Raw genomic sequence first — 19,170 nt, 5'->3', positions numbered from 1 at the left:
CAACTGTGACCCAAACTGGCCATGGTTTTATAACATGTTTTTTATTTTATTTTACACAAGCAACTGTGACCCAAACTGGCCATGGTTTTATAACATGTTTTTTATTTTATTTTACACAAGCAACTGTGACCCAAACTGGCCATGGTTTTATAACATGTTTTTTATTTTATTTTACACGAGCAACTGTGACCCAAACTGGCCATGGTTTTATAAGAAAAAAACATGTCCCTTTATGAATGTCTACAGGATGCTGTATATAGCATTTTAAAATTAAAACATAATATTTATCCAGCCTTTGCTGATATGCTTGCAGATGTGTAGAATATGCTGCGACTAACCAAAAAGTATTTAATAACTTCAAAAACCAAACAAAAAAAATGCAGCTATAAGTTTAAACATGTTTTTTTGTGTTTTTGCACAGCATGGATCACCAGTGCAGTTGAATGCAGCATTGATGTAATGTCCTGTAGTTAAGTAGCCAGCCTAGACTACTGCTCTAATGTTGTTGTAACAGGCCTACTACATGTTCTACTGCTCTAATGTTGTTGTAACAGGCCTACTACATGTTCTACTGCTCTAATGTTGTTGTAACAGGCCTACTACATGTTCTACTGCTCTAATGTTGTTGTAACAGGCCTACTACATGTTCTACTGCTCTAATGTTGTAACAGGCCTATTACATGTTCTACTGCTCTAATGTTGTTGTAACAGGCCTACTACATGTTCTACTGCTCTAATGTTGTTGTAACAGGCCTACTACATGTTCTACTGCTCTAATGTTGCTGTAACAGGCCTACTACATGTTATACTGCTCTACTGTTGTTGTAACAGGCCTACTACATGTTCTACTGCTCTAATGTTGTAACAGGCCTACTACATGTTCTACTGCTCTAATGTTGTTTTAACAGGCCTACTACATGTTCTACTGCTCTAATGTTGTAACAGGCCTACTACATGTTCTACTGCTCTAATGTTGTAACAGGCCTACTACATGTTCTACTGCTCTAATGTTGTAACAGGCCTACTACATGTTCTACTGCTCTAATGTTGTAACAGGCCTACTACATGTTCTACTGCTCTAATGTTGTTTTAACAGGCCTACTACATGTTCTACTGCTCTAATGTTGTAACAGGCCTACTACATGTTCTACTGCTCTAATGTTGTTGTAACAGGCCAACTACATGTTCTACTGCTCTAATGTTGTAACAGGCCTATTACATGTTCTACTGCTCTAATGTTGTAACAGGCCTACTACATGTTCTACTGCTCTAATGTTGTTGTAACAGGCCTACTACATGTTCTACTGCTCTAATGTTGCTGTAACAGGCCTACTACATGTTCTACTGCTCTAATGTTGTTTTAACAGGCCTACTACATGTTCTACTGCTCTAATGTTGTAACAGGCCTACTGCTCTAATGTTGTTGTAACAGGCCTACTACATGTTCTACTGCTCTAATGTTGCTGTAACAGGCCTACTACATGTTATACTGCTCTACTGTTGTTGTAACAGGCCTACTACATGTTATACTGCTCTAATGTTGTTGTAACAGGCCTACTACATGTTCTACTGCTGTAATGTTGTTGTAACAGGCCTACTACATGTTATACTGCTCTAATGTTGTAACAGGCCTACTACATGTTATACTGCTCTAATGTTGTTTTAACAGGCCTACGACATGTTCTACTGCTCTAATGTTGTTGTAACAGGCCTACTACATGTTATACTGCTCTAATGTTGCTGTAACAGGCCAACTACATGTTCTACTGCTCTAATGTTGTTGTAACAGGCCTACTACATGTTCTACTGCTCTAATGTTGTTGTAACAGGCCTACTACATGTTCTACTGCTCTAATGTTGTTGTAACAGGCCTACTACATGTTCTACTGCTCTAATGTTGTTTTAACAGGCCTACTACATGTTCTACTGCTCTAATGTTGTTGTAACAGGCCTACTACATGTTCTACTGCTCTAATGTTGTTTTACTACATGTTCTACTGCTCTAATGTTGTTTTAACAGGCCTACTACATGTTCTACTGCTCTAATGTTGTTGTAACAGGCCTACTACATGTTCTACTGCTCTAATGTTGTTGTAACAGGCCTACTACATGTTATACTGCTCTAATGTTGTTGTAACAGGCCTACTACATGTTCTACTGCTCTAATGTTGTTGTAACAGGCCTACTACATGTTCTACTGCTCTAATGTTGTTGTAATAGGCCTACTACATGTTATACTGCTCTACTGTTGTTTTAACAGGCCTACTACATGTTCTAGTTGTTGTAATAGGCCTACTACATGTTATACTGCAGGCCTACTACATGTTATACTGCTCTAACGTTCCTGTAACAGGCCTACTACATGTTCTACTGCTCTAATGTTGTTTTAACAGGCCTACTACATGTTCTACTGCTCTAATGTTGTTGTAACAGGCCTACTACATGTTATACTGCTCTAACGTTCCTGTAACAGGCCTACTACATGTTCTACTGCTCTAATGTTGTTTTAACAGGCCTACTACATGTTCTACTGCTCTAATGTTGTTGTAACAGGCCTACTACATGTTATACTGCTCTAATGTTGTTGTAACAGGCCTACTACATGTTATACTGCTCTAACGTTCCTGTAACAGGCCTACTACATGTTATACTGCTCTAACGTTCCTGTAACAGGCCTACTACATGTTATACTGCTCTAATGTTGTTTTAACAGGCCTACTACATGTTATACTGCTCTAATGTTGTTTTAACAGGCCTACTACATGTTATACTGCTCTAATGTTGTTTTAACAGGCCTACTACATGTTCTACTGCTCTAATGTTGTTTTAACAGGCCTACTACATGTTCTACTGCTCTAATGTTGTTGTAACAGGCCTACTACATGTTCTACTGCTCTAATGTTGTTTTAACAGGCCTACTACATGTTCTACTGCTCTAATGTTGTTTTAACAGGCCTACTACATGTTCTACTGCTCTAATGTTGTTGTAACAGGCCTACTACATGTTATACTGCTCTAATGTTGTTTTAACAGGCCTACTACATGTTCTACTGCTCTAATGTTGTTGTAACAGGCCTACTACATGTTATACTGCTCTAATGTTGTTGTAACAGGCCTACTACATGTTCTACTGCTCTAATGTTGTTGTAACAGGCCTACTACATGTTATACTGCTCTAATGTTGTTTTAACAGGCCTACTACATGTTCTACTGCTCTAATGTTGTTGTAACAGGCCTACTACATGTTCTACCGCTCTAATGTTGTTTTAACAGGCCTACTACATGTTCTACTGCTCTACTGTTGTTGTAACAGGCCTACTACATGTTCTACTGCTCTACTGTTGTTGTAACAGGCCTACTACATGTTATACTGCTCTAATGTTGTAACAGGCCTACTACATGTTCTACTGCTCTACTGTTGTTGTAACAGGCCTACTACATGTTATACTGCGCTAATGTTGTTGTAACAGGCCTACTACATGTTCTACTGCTCTAATGTTGTTGTAAGAGGCCTACTACATGTTCTACTGCTCTAATGTTGTTGTAACAGGCCTACTACATGTTCTACTGCTCTAATGTTGCTGTAACAGGCCTACTACATGTTCTACTGCTCTAATGTTGCTGTAACAGGCCTACTACATGTTATACTGCTCTACTGTTGTTGTAACAGGCCTACTACATGTTATACTGCTCTAATGTTGTAACAGGCCTACTACATGTTCTACTGCTCTAATGTTGCTGTAACAGGCCTACTACATGTTCTACTGCTCTAATGCTGTTGTAACAGGCCTACTACATGTTCTACTGCTCTACTGTTGTTTTAACAGGCCTACTACATGTTCTACTGCTCTAATGCTGTTGTAACAGGCCTACTACATGTTCTACTGCTCTACTGTTGTTTTAACAGGCCTACTACATGTTCTACTGCTCTAATGCTGTTGTAACAGGCCTACTACATGTTCTACTGCTCTAATGTTGTTTTAACAGGCCTACTACATGTTCTACTGCTCTAACGCTGTTGTAACAGGCCTACTACATGTTCTACTGCTCTAATGTTGTTTTAACAGGCCTACTACATGTTCTACTGCTCTAATGTTGTAACAGGCCTACTACATGTTCTACTGCTCTAATGCTGTTGTAACAGGCCTACTACATGTTCTACTGCTCTAATGTTGTTTTAACAGGCCTACTACATGTTCTACTGCTCTAATGTTGTTTTAACAGGCCTACTACATGTTCTACTGCTCTAATGTTGTTTTAACAGGCCTACTACATGTTCTACTGCTCTAATGTTGTTGTAACAGGCCTACTACATGTTCTACTGCTCTAATGTTGTTTTAACAGGCCTACTACATGTTCTACTGCTCTAATGTTGTTTTAACAGGCCTACTACATGTTCTACTGCTCTAATGTTGTTGTAACAGGCCTACTACATGTTCTACTGCTCTAATGTTGTTTTAACAGGCCTACTACATGTTCTACTGCTCTAATGTTGTTGTAACAGGCCTACTACATGTTCTACTGCTCTAATGTTGTTTTAACAGGCCTACTACATGTTCTACTGCTCTAATGTTGTTTTAACAGGCCTACTACATGTTCTACTGCTCTAATGTTGTTTTAACAGGCCTACTACATGTTCTACTGCTCTAATGTTGTTGTAACAGGCCTACTACATGTTCTACTGCTCTAATGTTGTTTTAACAGGCCTACTACATGTTATACTGCTCTAATGTTGTTGTAACAGGCCTACTACATGTTCTACTGCTCTAATGTTGTTGTAACAGGCCTACTACATGTTCTACTGCTCTAATGTTGTTTTAACAGGCCTACTACATGTTCTACTGCTCTAATGTTGTTGTAACAGGCCTACTACATGTTATACTGCTCTAATGTTGCTGTAATAGGCCTCTACTTGCTTGTCCTCTGCATGGTGTTTTTTTACAGGTTTAGTTTTTTTGGTTATTCATTATGAAGCTTTAAAAACCAAAGCCAGACTGCAACATTTTAGTAGCTTAGCTAGAGCTGTGGCGTGTGTCTGTAGAACTACACGTTCCCTCCACTGTGCGTTGTAAAACGGGACAAACACATTTCAGAGCAATTGAAGTTAAAGCCTGATGTGCTGGCATTGGTAAATGTAATTTCATAAAGTAGATGGCTCAACTGTTGACTCGCTTGGTTGTCCTAGTTGACCCACAGGCTTTGGGTTCGACAGGCACACTTGCCTATTTCCCCACCTTATGACAGACTTGTGATCATTGCCCTTGCTGGTTTGATTATATTGACATTTCCAGCCTTAGTCGCCCATAAAACAGTGCATCCCGAATGGGTGGAGGCAGCAAACAATGATAGCAATATTTTTTTGACTACCAAGAAAATGTATTGGTGATTAATATTAAATCAAGCATTGAACTGCATCCATCTATTCTGCTAAAAAAAAATGCCTCAGTGTACGTCACCTCACCTCCCCTCAGTGTACGTCACCTCACCTCCCCTCAGTGTACGTCACCTCACCTCAGTGTACGTCACCTCACCTCAGTGTACGTCACAACATTTATAAAATTGTTTTCCGAAACGTACAGTTTCCATGACAGCTCTCACGGTTTATTCTTAACATGTTATGACTACTCGCATAAAAACTGTGGATGGAAACATGGTTAGTGTCACATGAAGGATATTAACTAAGACTACTATGGTATCCAGGGTAACAGTCACAAGAAGGATATTAAGACTACTATGGTATCCAGGGTAACAGTCACATGAAGGATATTAACTAAGACTACTATGGTATCCAGGGTAACAGTCACAAGAAGGATATTAAGACTACTATGGTATCCAGGGTAAAAGTCACATGAAGGATATTAACTAAGACTACTATGGTATCCAGGGTAACAGTCACAAGAAGGATATTAAGACTACTATGGTATCCAGGGTAACAGTCACATGAAGGATATTAACTAAGACTACTAGGGTATCCAGGGTAACAGTCACATGAAGGATATTAACTAAGACTACTATGGTATCCAGGGTAACAGTCACAAGAAGGATATTAACTAAGACTACTATGGTATCCAGGGTAACAGTCACATGAAGGATATTAACTAAGACTACTATGGTATCCAGGGTAACAGTCACATGAAGGATATTAACTAAGACTACTATGGTATCCAGGGTAACAGTCACATGAAGGATATTAACTAAGACTACTATGGTATCCAGGGTAACAGTCACATGAAGGATATTAACTAAGACTACTATGGTATCCAGGGTAACAGTCACATGAAGGATATTAACTAAGACTACTATGGTATCCAGGGTAACAGTCACTTGAAGGATATTAACTAAGACTACTATGGTATCCAGGGTAACAGTCACAAGAAGGATATTAACTAAGACTACTATGGTATCCAGGGTAACAGTCACATGAAGGATATTAACCAAGACTACTATGGTATCCAGGGTAACAGTCACATGAAGGATATTAACTAAGACTACTATGGTATCCAGGGTAACAGTCACATGAAGGATATTAACTAAGACTACTATGGTATCCAGGGTAACAGTCACAAGAAGGATATTAACTAAGACTACTATGGTATCCAGGGTAACAGTCACATGAAGGATATTAACTAAGACTACTATGGTATCCAGGGTAACAGTCACATGAAGGATATTAACCAAGACTACTATGGTATCCAGGGTAACAGTCACATGAAGGATATTAACTAAGACTACTGTGGTATCCAGGGTAACAGTCACATGAAGGATATTAACTAAGACTACTGTGGTATCCAGGGTAACAGTCACATGAAGGATATTAACTAAGACTACTGTGGTATCCAGGGTAACAGTCACATGAAGGATATTAACTAAGACTACTATGGTATCCAGGGTAACAGTCACATGAAGGATATTAACTAAGACTACTGTGGTATCCAGGGTAACAGTCACATGAAGGATATTAACTAAGACTACTATGGTATCCAGGGTAACAGTCACATGAAGGATATTAACTAAGACTACTATGGTATCCAGGGTAACAGTCACATGAAGGATATTAACTAAGACTATGGTATCCAGGGTAACAGTCACATGAAGGATATTAACTAAGACTACTGTGGTATCCAGGGTAACAGTCACATGAAGGATATTAACTAAGACTACTGTGGTATCCAGGGTAACAGTCACATGAAGGATATTAACTAAGACTACTGTGGTATCCAGGGTAACAGTCACATGAAGGATATTAACTAAGACTACTATGGTATCCAGGGTAACAGTCATATGAAGGATATTAACTAAGACTACTATGGTATCCAGGGTAACAGTCATATGAAGGATATTAACTAAGACTACTATGGTATCCAGGGTAACAGTCACATGAAGGATATTAACTAAGACTACTGTGGTATCCAGGGTAACAGTCACATGAAGGATATTAACTAAGACTACTATGGTATCCAGGGTAACAGTCACATGAAGGATATTAACTAAGACTATTGTGGTATCCAGGGTAACAGTCACATGAAGGATATTAACTAAGACTACTATGGTATCCAGGGTAACAGTCACATGAAGGATATTAACTAAGACTACTGTGGTATCCAGGGTAACAGTCACATGAAGGATATTAACTAAGACTACTATGGTATCCAGGGTAACAGTCACATGAAGGATATTAACTAAGACTACTATGGTATCCAGGGTAACAGTCATATGAAGGATATTAACAAAGACTACTATGGTATCCAGGGTAACAGTCATATGAAGGATATTAACAAAGACTACTATGGTATCCAGGGTAACAGTCACATGAAGGATATTAACTAAGACTACTATGGTATCCAGGGTAACAGTCACATGAAGGATATTAACTAAGACTACTATGGTATCCAGGGTAACAGTCACAAGAAGGATATTAACTAAGACTACTATGGTATCCAGGGTAACAGTCACATGAAGGATATTAACTAAGACTACTATGGTATCCAGGGTAACAGTCACATGAAGGCTTTAAACTTAAGAGTCCCTAGTCTTAGGTTGTCCCAAATGGCACCCTATATCAACATTTTATATGTCACTTTCGCAAAATACAACAGGTGTAAACCTTACAGTGAAATGCTTACTGACAAGCGCTTGAACAACAATGCAGTTTTAAGAAGTGTTAAAGTATTTACTAAAATATACTGAAAAAATAAAAACAGACAATAGAAAAAGCACTAATAATTAAAGAGCATCGACAAGGCTTTATACAGGGGGTACAGGTACAGAGTCGATGTGCTGGGGGCACAGGTTAGTCAAGGTAATATGTGCATGTAGGTAAGAGTGACTGGTGCACTATTTTTGAGAAGAGAGCTATGGACCCTGGTCAAAAGAAGTGCACTACATTTTTTTTTTTTTTTTTTTTTTACATTTATTTAACCAGGCATGTCAGTTAAGAACAAATTCTTATTTTCAATGACGGCCATGGAACAGTGGGTTAACTGCCTGTTCAGGGGCAGAACGACAGATTTGTACCTTGTCAGCTCGGGGATTCGAACTTGCAACCTTTCGGTTACTAGTCCAACGCTCTAACCACTAGGCTACCCTGCCACCCCATACATAAGGAATAGGGTGGCATGTGGGACGAAGCCCTACTCTGTGGTGCTGTAGTGTTTTTCCCTCTCGTTGGTCTGACTGATGCAGTTACTCACCATGAAAAACAACCCACTCTGTAAAATTCCATTTTTTCAAGTGGGTGAATAAGACTGAATCAGACAGATAACGTAAATTGCCTCAGATTTACTGCCATTTTTCCTCTGCCTTTTAGGCCTAACAGAGATTTTTTTTTTTAAAGGAGACTGCAAAAACACACACACCTTCCTTTCCCGAACTTCACAGAAATCCCTCCAAACTCACAAGTAATAATGGACAACTTTTGGAAGCAATCAAAAAGAAAAGCTGAAAATGTTACACATGCAGGCTTAGTTTCCAACAGCATAATGATTCAGAGATCTGAAAACAAGTTGTTGGTTCATTTTCTCCATACGTTGGAGCTGAGGTTGTGTCAGAGCTGGTAAAACCATTTGGATCAGAAGGGGGGGGTTTCTCCATACGTTGGAGCTGAGGTTGTGTCAGAGCTGGTAAAACCATTTGGATCAGAAGGGGGGGGTTTCTCCATACGTTGGAGCTGAGGTTGGGTCAGAGCTGGTAAAACCATTTGGATCAGAAGGGGGGGGGTTTCTCCATACATTGGAGCTGAGGTTGGGTCAGAGCTGGTAAAACTATTTGGATCAGAAGGGGGGGGTTCTCCATACATTGGAGCTGAGGTTGGGTCAGAGCTGGTAAAACCATTTGGATCAGAAGGGGGGGGGTTCTCCATACGTTGGAGCTGAGGTTGGGTCAGAGCTGGTAAAACCATTTGGATCAGAAGGGGGGGGTTCTCCATACATTGGAGCTGAGGTTGGGTCAGAGCTGGTAAAACCATTTGGATCAGAAGGGGGGGGTTCTCCATACGTTGGAGCTGAGGTTGGGTCAGAGCTGGTAAAACCATTTGGATCAGAAGGGGGGTTCTCCATACGTTGGAGCTGAGGTTGGGTCAGAGCTGGTAAAACCATTTGGATCAGAAGGGGGTTCTCCATACGTTGGAGCTGAGGTTGGGTCAGAGCTGGTAAAACCATTTGGATCAGAAGGGGGGTTCTCCATACGTTGGAGCTGAGGTTGGGTCAGAGCTGGTAAAACCATTTGGATCAGAAGGGGGGTTCTCCATACGTTGGAGCTGAGGTTGGGTCAGAGCTGGTAAAACCATTTGGATCAGAAGGGGGGTTCTCCATACGTTGGAGCTGAGGTTGGGTCAGAGCTGGTAAAACCATTTGGATCAGAAGGGGGGTTCTCCATACGTTGGAGCTGAGGTTGGGTCAGAGCTGGTAAAACCATTTGGATCAGAAGGGGGGTTCTCCATACGTTGGAGCTGAGGTTGGGTCAGAGCTGGTAAAACCATTTGGATCAGAAGGGGGGTTCTCCATACGTTGGAGCTGAGGTTGTGTCAGAGCTGGTAAAACCATTTGGATCAGAAGGGGGGTTCTCCATACGTTGGAGCTGAGGTTGGGTCAGAGCTGGTAAAACCATTTGGATCAGAAGGGGGGTTTCTCCATACGTTGGAGCTGAGGTTGGGTCAGAGCTGGTAAAACCATTTGGATCAGAAGGGGGGTTTCTCCATACATTGGAGCTGAGGTTGGGTCAGAGCTGGTAAAACCATTTGGATCAGAAGGGGGGGGTTCTCCATACGTTGGAGCTGAGGTTGGGTCAGAGCTGGTAAAACCATTTGGATCAGAAGGGGGGTTCTCCAGAAGGGGGGTACGTTGGAGCTGAGGTTGGAGCTGGTAAAACCATTTTGGATCAGAAGGGGTTCTCCACGTTGGAGCTGAGGTTGTGTCAGAGCTGGTAAAACCATTTGGATCAGAAGGGGGGTTCTCCATACGTTGGAGCTGAGGTTGGGTCAGAGCTGGTAAAACCATTTGGATCAGAAGGGGGTTCTCCATACGTTGGAGCTGAGGTTGGGTCAGAGCTGGTAAAACCATTTGGATCAGAAGGGGGGTTCTCCATACGTTGGAGCTGAGGTTGGGTCAGAGCTGGTAAAACTATTTGGATCAGAAGGGGGGGGTGGTCTCCATACGTTGGAGCTGAGGTTGGGTCAGAGCTGGTAAAACCATTTGGATCAGAAGGGGGGGGGTTCTCCATACGTTGGAGCTGAGGTTGTGTCAGAGCTGGTAAAACCATTTGGATCAGAAGGGGGGGGTTCTCCATACGTTGGAGCTGAGGTTGGGTCAGAGCTGGTAAAACCATTTGGATCAGAAGGGGGGGTTTCTCCATACATTGGAGCTGAGGTTGGGTCAGAGCTGGTAAAACCATTTGGATCAGAAGGGGGGGGTTCTCCATACGTTGGAGCTGAGGTTGGGTCAGAGCTGGTAAAACCATTTGGATCAGAAGGGGGGGGTTCTCCATACATTGGAGCTGAGGTTGGGTCAGAGCTGGTAAAACCATTTGGATCAGAAGGGGGGGTTTCTCCATACGCTGGAGCTGAGGTTGGGTCAGAGCTGGTAAAACTATTTGGATCATGATCCTGTTTTGTTCTAGTTTCGTGAGGAAAGAGCTTTCCTGGTCATGTGACAGAGCAACGCCTTTCCTGGTCAGGTGACAGAGCAACGCCTTCCCAGGTCAGGGGACAGAGCAACGCCTTCCCTGGTCAGGGGACAGAGCAACGCCTTCCCAGGTCAGGGGACAGAGCAACGCCTTTTCTGGTCAGGGGACAGAGCAACGCCTTTTCTGGTCAGGGGACAGAGCAACGCCTTTTCTGGTCATGGGACAGAGCAACGCCTTTTCTGGTCATGGGACAGAGCAACGCCTTTTCTGGTCACGTGACAGAGCAACGCCTTTCCTGGTCATGTGACAGAGCAACGCCTTTCCTGGTCAGGTGACAGAGCAACGCCTTCCCTGGTCAGGGGACAGAGCAATGCCTTCCCAGGTCAGGGGACAGAGCAACGCCTTCCCAGGTCAGGGGACAGAGCAACGCCTTCCCAGGTCAGGGGACAGAGCAACGCCTTCCCAGGTCAGGGGACAGAGCAACGCCTTCCCAGGTCAGGGGACAGAGCAACGCCTTCCCAGGTCAGGGGACAGAGCAACGCCTTCCCAGGTCAGGGGACAGAGCAACGCCTTCCCTGGTCAGGGGACAGAGCAACGCCTTCCCTGGTCAGGGGACAGAGCAACGCCTTTTCTGGTCAGGGGACAGAGCAACGCCTTTTCTGGTCAGGGGACAGAGCAACGCCTTCCCAGGTCAGGGGACAGAGCAACGCCTTTTCTGGTCAGGGGACAGAGCAACGCCTTTTCAGGTCAGGGGACAGAGCAACGCCTTCCCAGGTCAGGGGACAGAGCAACGCCTTTTCTGGTCAGGGGACAGAGCAACGCCTTCCCAGGTCAGGGGACAGAGCAACGCCTTCCCAGGTCAGGGGACAGAGCAACGGCTTTCCTGGTCATGTGACAGAGCAACGCCTTCCCAGGTCAGGGGACAGAGCAACGCCTTTTCTGGTCAGGGGACAGAGCAACGCCTTCCCAGGTCAGGGGACAGAGCAACGCCTTCCCAGGTCAGGGGACAGAGCAACGGCTTTCCTGGTCATGTGACAGAGCAACGCCTTCCCAGGTCAGGGGACAGAGCAACGCCTTCCCTGGTCAGGGGACAGAGCAATGCCTTTTCTGGTCAGGGGACAGAGCAACGCCTTCCCAGGTCAGGGGACAGAGCAACGCCTTCCCAGGTCAGGGGACAGAGCAACGCCTTTTCTGGTCAGGGGACAGAGCAACGCCTTTTCTGGTCAGGGGACAGAGCAACGGCTTTCCTGGTCATGTGACAGAGCAACGGCTTTCCTGGTCATGTGACAGAGCAACGGCTTTCCTGGTCATGTGACAGAGCAACGGCTTTCGTTCTGTCACTCATTCTCCTTTAAATGTGGGAAAACATCCGGTCCTGTTGATGTTTTGATGACAGGCAGCTAGACATAAAGCAGGTCCATCATTACTAAGCCCTTCAGTCATCTCTCTCCCTCCCCCTTTCGCCCCCCTCCCTCTCCATCCCTCGCAGCACTCTATTGGTCTTCACCTCATCCGCCCATTCCTGCTCATCACAGCATTACCATGGAGACACTGACATGCAGCTCATGTTTTTTTACTAAACCCCCCCCCCCCCAGTTCACTCCTGATTCCGGGATTTCTGACATCCCTGACTTCAACTGGGAATTCAGAAAAATCTGGGTAAAGTTCCCAGAAAGTTTCTGAAATGTTGCAACCCAAGACTCAACGTTCCTATTCTTATGTTATGTTTTCTTATTTCTTATAGTTGTTGCATTGTCAAGAAAGGAGCCTGAAAGTAAACATTTAGTTGGATGAGAGATAGATAACATAGATATCTACACACATCTTATCTACACACAATGTGCACCATGTACATACAACTAGAGAAACATGTTGCTTTTCACCATAGCATTATAACTCAAACATAAATACTGCCTTTTAGCCTACCGGTGATAAAGGAGCAATGTAACACCTTCCTAATCAAACTTTTCCTTGTTAAAACTGGGACTTTGCTCATTAGTTGCTGCATGGCCAAACCCCCCAAAATAACTTTTGTTATATGGGACAAATTGTTCATTCATCGTCTGCCGATCTACCATTCCAGTGTTTAATTGCTATATTGTAATTACTTTCGCCACCATGGCCTATTTATTTCCACTCACTCTATAGACTTTTTGTTTTCTTTTGTTCTAGTGTATTATTGACTATGTTTTGTTTATTCCATGTGTAACTCTGTGTTGTTGTATGTGTCGAATTGCTATGCTTTATCTTGGCCAGGTCGCAGTTGCAAATGAGAACTTGTTCTCAACTAGACTACCTGGTTAAATAAAGGGGAAATAAAAATAAATTAAAAAGTCCTAAACCTGAGTGTTGACTTTACAAACATCTTATAGTTATGGATTGGGGGAGGGGAGAACTGCATTAGGCTTTATGCAATGTTGTCAACCAAGGAACCAAGACTAGATAGGTGGATGATTCTCTAGTTAAAATCTGAAAGTTAAGTGAGATTCAAGGACCAGCTGAAATTCTATATTGAGTCATGATGCATTCATCTAATTGAACACGCGTTAGATTATCTAGCTGTAGTCCCCATGAGGATTCCACAGGTTTCAGATGATACAGGCCTATATGTAACCTACAATCTTGACAGAACCGCCAAAAATGACCCTTGGTGGATTTCAACACCGGGTTCTAAATGCAACTGTGAGTCTTATTTGGAATGATGATAAATATTATGCATTATACCTTTTAGATTCAAGTTGAAACACTAACACATGTACACAGGGAAATGTTGCAGTTGATTCAGCTGGCTACTTCAGAGCGCTGATACTGGGTTTTTTTTTGTTCCATCCTGTGGCATCTCGTGCTACAGCATTTTTCCTCGAGCGATACCTTCCTTTACAACATTGTTGCAACACACATTCCATGCTACGTTCAAACCACATAGGTCAAGTTTCTACTAAAACGCAGCAACTATGTAACCATTAAAAGACAAGTAACGAAAAGTAACAGACTATTTTTTTTAAATGGGTGTTTCCGCACATTCCTGTCTGAAAAAAAGGTTGGCTTTAACCCCATGATAACAAAGCTAGAACACTAGCACCGTGTCGGTTGTGAACAGCGAGTGATAGGCTGAGTAGTGCTAGCCGCTTTGCACGTCCATAAACTTTTATGCTAAATAAACTTTATAAAGAAAGCCCAACCTCTGGAAAATAGATACAAAATAGTCAACTTACCGAGCGATGTATGACACTAAAGAGCTTGAAGGAAAAATGTTCGCAGTCCGACTATCCTACAGAAGCGCAAACAGACGAAACAAAACGTCATCGCATCCACAATAGAACATCTTAAAGTTGACCGCTGCCGCGAGACTGTCGGAAAGGATGCAACAGGTTAATGTCCTCACGACAACGTATTCGATCAAAAAATATATATATATCCGTTAAAGATCGTGTGGTTAAAAGCAACAAAATCCTGCGTTGAAAAATAATAATTTTAAACAGTCGTGGCGGGTTTGCCTGTCAATCCCCAGTTTGTTCGGCGAAGCCCAGTAACCATTACTGCTTATGAGCGTTTTCCTTCTCCAGTCCCCTCCCTTCTCCCGTCGAGCTGTGGCGGACTGGGAGTAACCAGACGCCATATTCACACTGTTCATTGGCTCTTTGCAGGGGGACCGTCTTCGTCATATAAGCATCTGAGACGTCTCTATAGTTACCCTCAACGGGGAGGAAAATACTGTACAGTAGGCTAAGGCTACTAATGTTGATATAGGTGTACCAGTACTCTTTTGGTCAAGTATAAAATCTGTCCAAGGTTTTCCATATGTGGTTTTCTAGGGATAGGGGGTAGCCATTCGTTGTGGGTATTATTAAACAGTGGTATACAGTATATTTGTACAAAGGTCTGAGTAATTAACAATAGCTGGACCCTTGAATCCAAGCATTTTGGCAGGTCAACAAATAGAAACAACTAAATAACAAACGTAAAGTAATAGTGCATTTAAACTCTCTCTCTCTCTCTCCACTCCAATGTCTGGCGTGGATATTCTTCAGTGAGCCTACCACAGAGGCAGCTAGGAATGGGCTACCGTATACTTACAGTATCTCTCCCCACTCCTCCACACAAACGCACGATGTTCTCACTTCCTTCTCTCTTGTTCTCTGTCTCTCACGCTCACTCTCATACACTTTCTCTCACTCGTTTTCTCACTTTTTAACAAACAACTATCAATCGCTGTAGTCCTATTGACACAATACGAGTGCTTTTTGGGGGTCTATTTCGGCCATAGTTACTCGTGAGGAAAGTAGCACGTCATTTCACCACTTTCAGTGACTAACAAGAGAAGAATGAAGTTTCACACCACAAATGGCAGGGTATGAAGGGAAGAAATAGGCTCAACTCTGGTTCTGTTGTTTTTCTTAAGCCTCTACATTTCTCTTTCAGAAACATTATCCAGAGCAGCAGAAAGTGAGCTATTTCCAAGCAGACCACAAAATGTTTGTTTCAATACATTTTTTTCCCCACAATATTTAAATCAGAGCACAGCAAATAGGCTAAGTGATTAAATACTGTACTGTACTGTGTTATGCTGTAATCCAACATAATCCACTTGTCCTTTAACTTTTTCTTTACCTGCACTGTGAACTATTTGTCACTTTTGACCACAATTATAGATGATGATTCAAGTTTTGTATTTTAATGAGAGAACATCATACCCACAAGGGATGGGAGGGAGCATGCTAGGCTATTTTAAACCATACGTTGTTAGAACCTGTGGACCGAAGGAAAACATTTGCCAGCAGTGCCTGTAGACCAAACTCATTAAACCTCTAATGACATGCATGATGCCAAATACAGGAGTAGGAGTGGAAGGAGAGAATATATCGTGGTACAGTCTATTGGTAATTTTTTATATTTTTAGTTATTTAACCTTTATTTAACTGGGGGGCAAGTCAGTTAAGAACATATTCTTAATTACAATGACGGCCTACCCCGACGTCGCTAGGCCATTTGTGCGCCGCCCTATGGGAATCCCAATCACGGCCGGCTGTGATAAAGCCTGGATAATTGGTCATCTGGGATTCACAGATGTATCCTTTGACGAAACCATACATTTCAATAAGTAGCACAAAACTTTTACGAACTTAAATGTAAACTTTCAAAATATTATCAGAAGCATAAACCATATTGTATTGTATATGTACTCTATATGCCCTATATGTCAATCAAAATATCGACAACAACAAAAACATTTTTAACATTTCAGTTAAAAATAGCAGCTATGAGCACTGCCACATCAACTGTTTTGTTTGGAAATGTGATGCCATCTATCCATCCAGTCAGTCAGGAAGTAATTCAGCATCAAGCACTTCCTCAGTTTGCACTGGGCTGGCCGTTTCAAACTCATTATTTGCCATCTAGTGGTTTTTTAAATCATTGCAAGCAGGATGTGTTAACAGACAAAGTGCATATTCTGCTCAATGAGGCCAACGCATTGGGGAGGGGTTTCTTTCATGAATGTGTAAATTATACAGATACAAACTCATATTAACTTACTACTATCGGATTTGTAACTGTGTGTGTGTTTGTTTATTTCTTATTCCCAGGTTAGCTCTGCCTTCCTGAGAATTTGGTCATGTCCTTTTGTGTTAATGACATTATTTTTTTTAATGTATTTCAGATTCAGATCTACTTTATTATCCCATCACGGGGAAATTAATTTGGTCATGTGCTTATTAAAAATACGGTACATAAAACACAAAAACACAGAAACTACAAAATATAATGAATTGAAAGTGCCATGGCTACACATTCAAAGTGAAAGTACAATGTGCTGTGTACTGGAGGGACCAACAGACTATATCTATTAAATGGCTGTTGGAGTAAAAGAGTCCCCATATCTGTCTGTTTTCATTTTCCTTTGAAGAAGTCTCTTTGCCCTTGTCCAGCTGCTGCTGTGACTGAGTTTTGAGTGAAAGGGAGGTGAGTACTGTCCTGTAAAATGCTTTCATGTTTTAGAAGCATGAGTTTTGAGTGAAAGGGAGGTGAGTACTGTCCTGTAAAATGTTCACGTTTTAGAAAGATGAGTTTTGAGTGAAGGGAGATGAGTACTCTCCTGTAAAATGCTTTCACGTTTTAGAAGGATTTTTGAGAAAGGGATGAGTTTTGTAAAATGCTTTCAAGTTTTAAAGGATGAGTTTTGAGTGAAAGGGAGGTGAGTACTGTCCTGTAAAATGCTTTCAAGTTTTAGAAGGATGAGTTTTGAGTGAAAGGGAGGTGAGTACTGTCCTGTAAAATGCTTTCAAGTTTTAGAAGGATGAGTTTTGAGTTGCTTTCACGTTTTAGAAGGATGAGTTTTGAGTGAAAGGGAGGTGAGTACTGTCCTGTAAAATGTTTTCACGTTTTAGAAGGATGAGTTTTGAGTGAAGGGAGATGAGTACTGTCCTGTAAAATGCTTTCAAGTTTTAGAAGGATGAGTTTTGAGTGAAGGGAGGTGAGTACTGTCCTGTAAAATGTTTTCACGTTTTAGAAGGATGAGTTTTGAGTGAAAGGGAGGTGAGTACTGTCCTGTAAAATGCTTTCAAGTTTTAGAAGGATGAGTTTTGAGTGAAAGGGAGGTGAGTACTGTCCTGTAAAATGCTTTCAAGTTTTAGAAGGATGAGTTTACAGGTTGGAGGCTGATTCTTGATCTATACCAATTATCCTTCCCGCCATCTTAATCACGCGCTGAAGCTTGACTTGGTCTTGCACTCGTATGTTTCCAAACACGCATATGAAGTCTAATCAAATCAAATTTAATTTGTCACATGTGTTTTGCAGATGTTATTGTGGGTGTAGCAAAATGCTTGTGGTTCTTATTCCAACAATGCAGCAATATCTAACAATTTCACAACAAATACCTAATACACACAGATCTAAGTAATGGAAGGGAATTAAGAATATACAGTTGAAGTCGGAAGTTCACATAAACCTTAGCCAAATACATTTAACTTAAACTCAGTTTTTAAACATTCCTGACATTTAATCAAAATAAAAACTCCCTGTCTTAGGTCAGTTAGGATCACCACTATATTTTAAGAATGTGAAATGTCAGAATAATAGTAGAGTGAATGATTTATTTCAGCTTTTATTTCTTTCATCACATACACTCAATTAGCATTTGATAGCATTGCCTTGAACAATTTAACCTTGGGTCAAACATTTCGGGTGGCCTTCCACAAGCTTCCCACAATACGTTGGGTGAATTTTGGCCCATTCCTCCTGACAGAGCTGGTGTAACTGAGTCAGGTTTGTAGGCCTTCTTGCTCACACACGCTTTTTCAATTCTGCCCACAAATTTTCCACAAGATTGAGGTCAGGGCTTTGTGATGGCCACTCCAATACCTTGACTTTGTTGTCCTTAAGCCATTTTTCCACAACTTTGGAAGTATGTTTGGGGTCATTGGACATCAGACTTGAGGACATTTCTCCAAAAAGTACAATCTTTGTCCCCATGTGCAGTTGCAAACCGTAGTCTGGATTTTTTATGGCGGTTTTTTAGCAGTGGCTTCTTCCTTGCTGAGCCAATTTACAGTTTATGTACCTGTTTCCTCCAGCATCTTCACAAGGTCCTTTGCTGTTGTTCTGGGATTGATTTTCACTTTTCGCACCAAAGTACGTTCATCTCTAGGAGACAGAACGCATCTCCTTCCTGAGGGCTGCGTGGTCCCATGGTGTTTATACCTGTGTACTATTGTTTGTACAGATGAACGTGGTACCTTCAGGCGTTTGGAAATTGCTCCCAAAGATGAACCAGACTTGTGGAGGTCTACCATTTTTTTCTGAGGTCTTGGCTGATTTCTTTTGTTTATCCCATGATGTCAAGCAAAAAAGGCACTGAGTTTGAAGGTAGGCCTTGAAATACATCCACAGGTACACCTCCAATTGACTCAAATTATGTCAATTAGCCTATCAGAAGCTTCTAAAGCTATGACATCATTTTCTGGAATATTCCAAGCTGTTTAAAGGCACAGCCAACTTAGTGTATGTAAACTTCTGACCCACTGGAATTGTGAATAGTGAATTATAAGTGAA

The 19,170-nt window shown here is 41.9% G+C and overlaps 1 protein-coding gene across 4 annotated transcripts in view; it reads right to left on the bottom strand.

The window, feature by feature from the left end:
* Nucleotides 1-14,689, bottom strand: part of ptpn13 (protein tyrosine phosphatase non-receptor type 13) — a 178,994-nt gene extending 164,305 nt beyond the window's left edge. For all 4 annotated transcript variants that reach the window (XM_052458562.1, XM_052458564.1, XM_052458563.1 and 1 more), the window contains exon 1: nucleotides 14,334-14,689. The gene's annotated coding sequence lies outside the window, so the exon portion shown is untranslated. The remainder of the gene's footprint in view (nucleotides 1-14,333) is intronic.
* Between the last annotated feature and the right edge of the window lie 4,481 nt (nucleotides 14,690-19,170).

Source organism: Oncorhynchus keta, chromosome 12, assembly GCF_023373465.1.
Source record: "Oncorhynchus keta strain PuntledgeMale-10-30-2019 chromosome 12, Oket_V2, whole genome shotgun sequence".
Taxonomy (NCBI): Eukaryota; Metazoa; Chordata; class Actinopteri; order Salmoniformes; family Salmonidae; genus Oncorhynchus; species Oncorhynchus keta.
The sequence above is the reverse complement of the archived record's forward strand: the minus strand, read 5'-3'. Positions and strand labels throughout refer to the sequence as shown.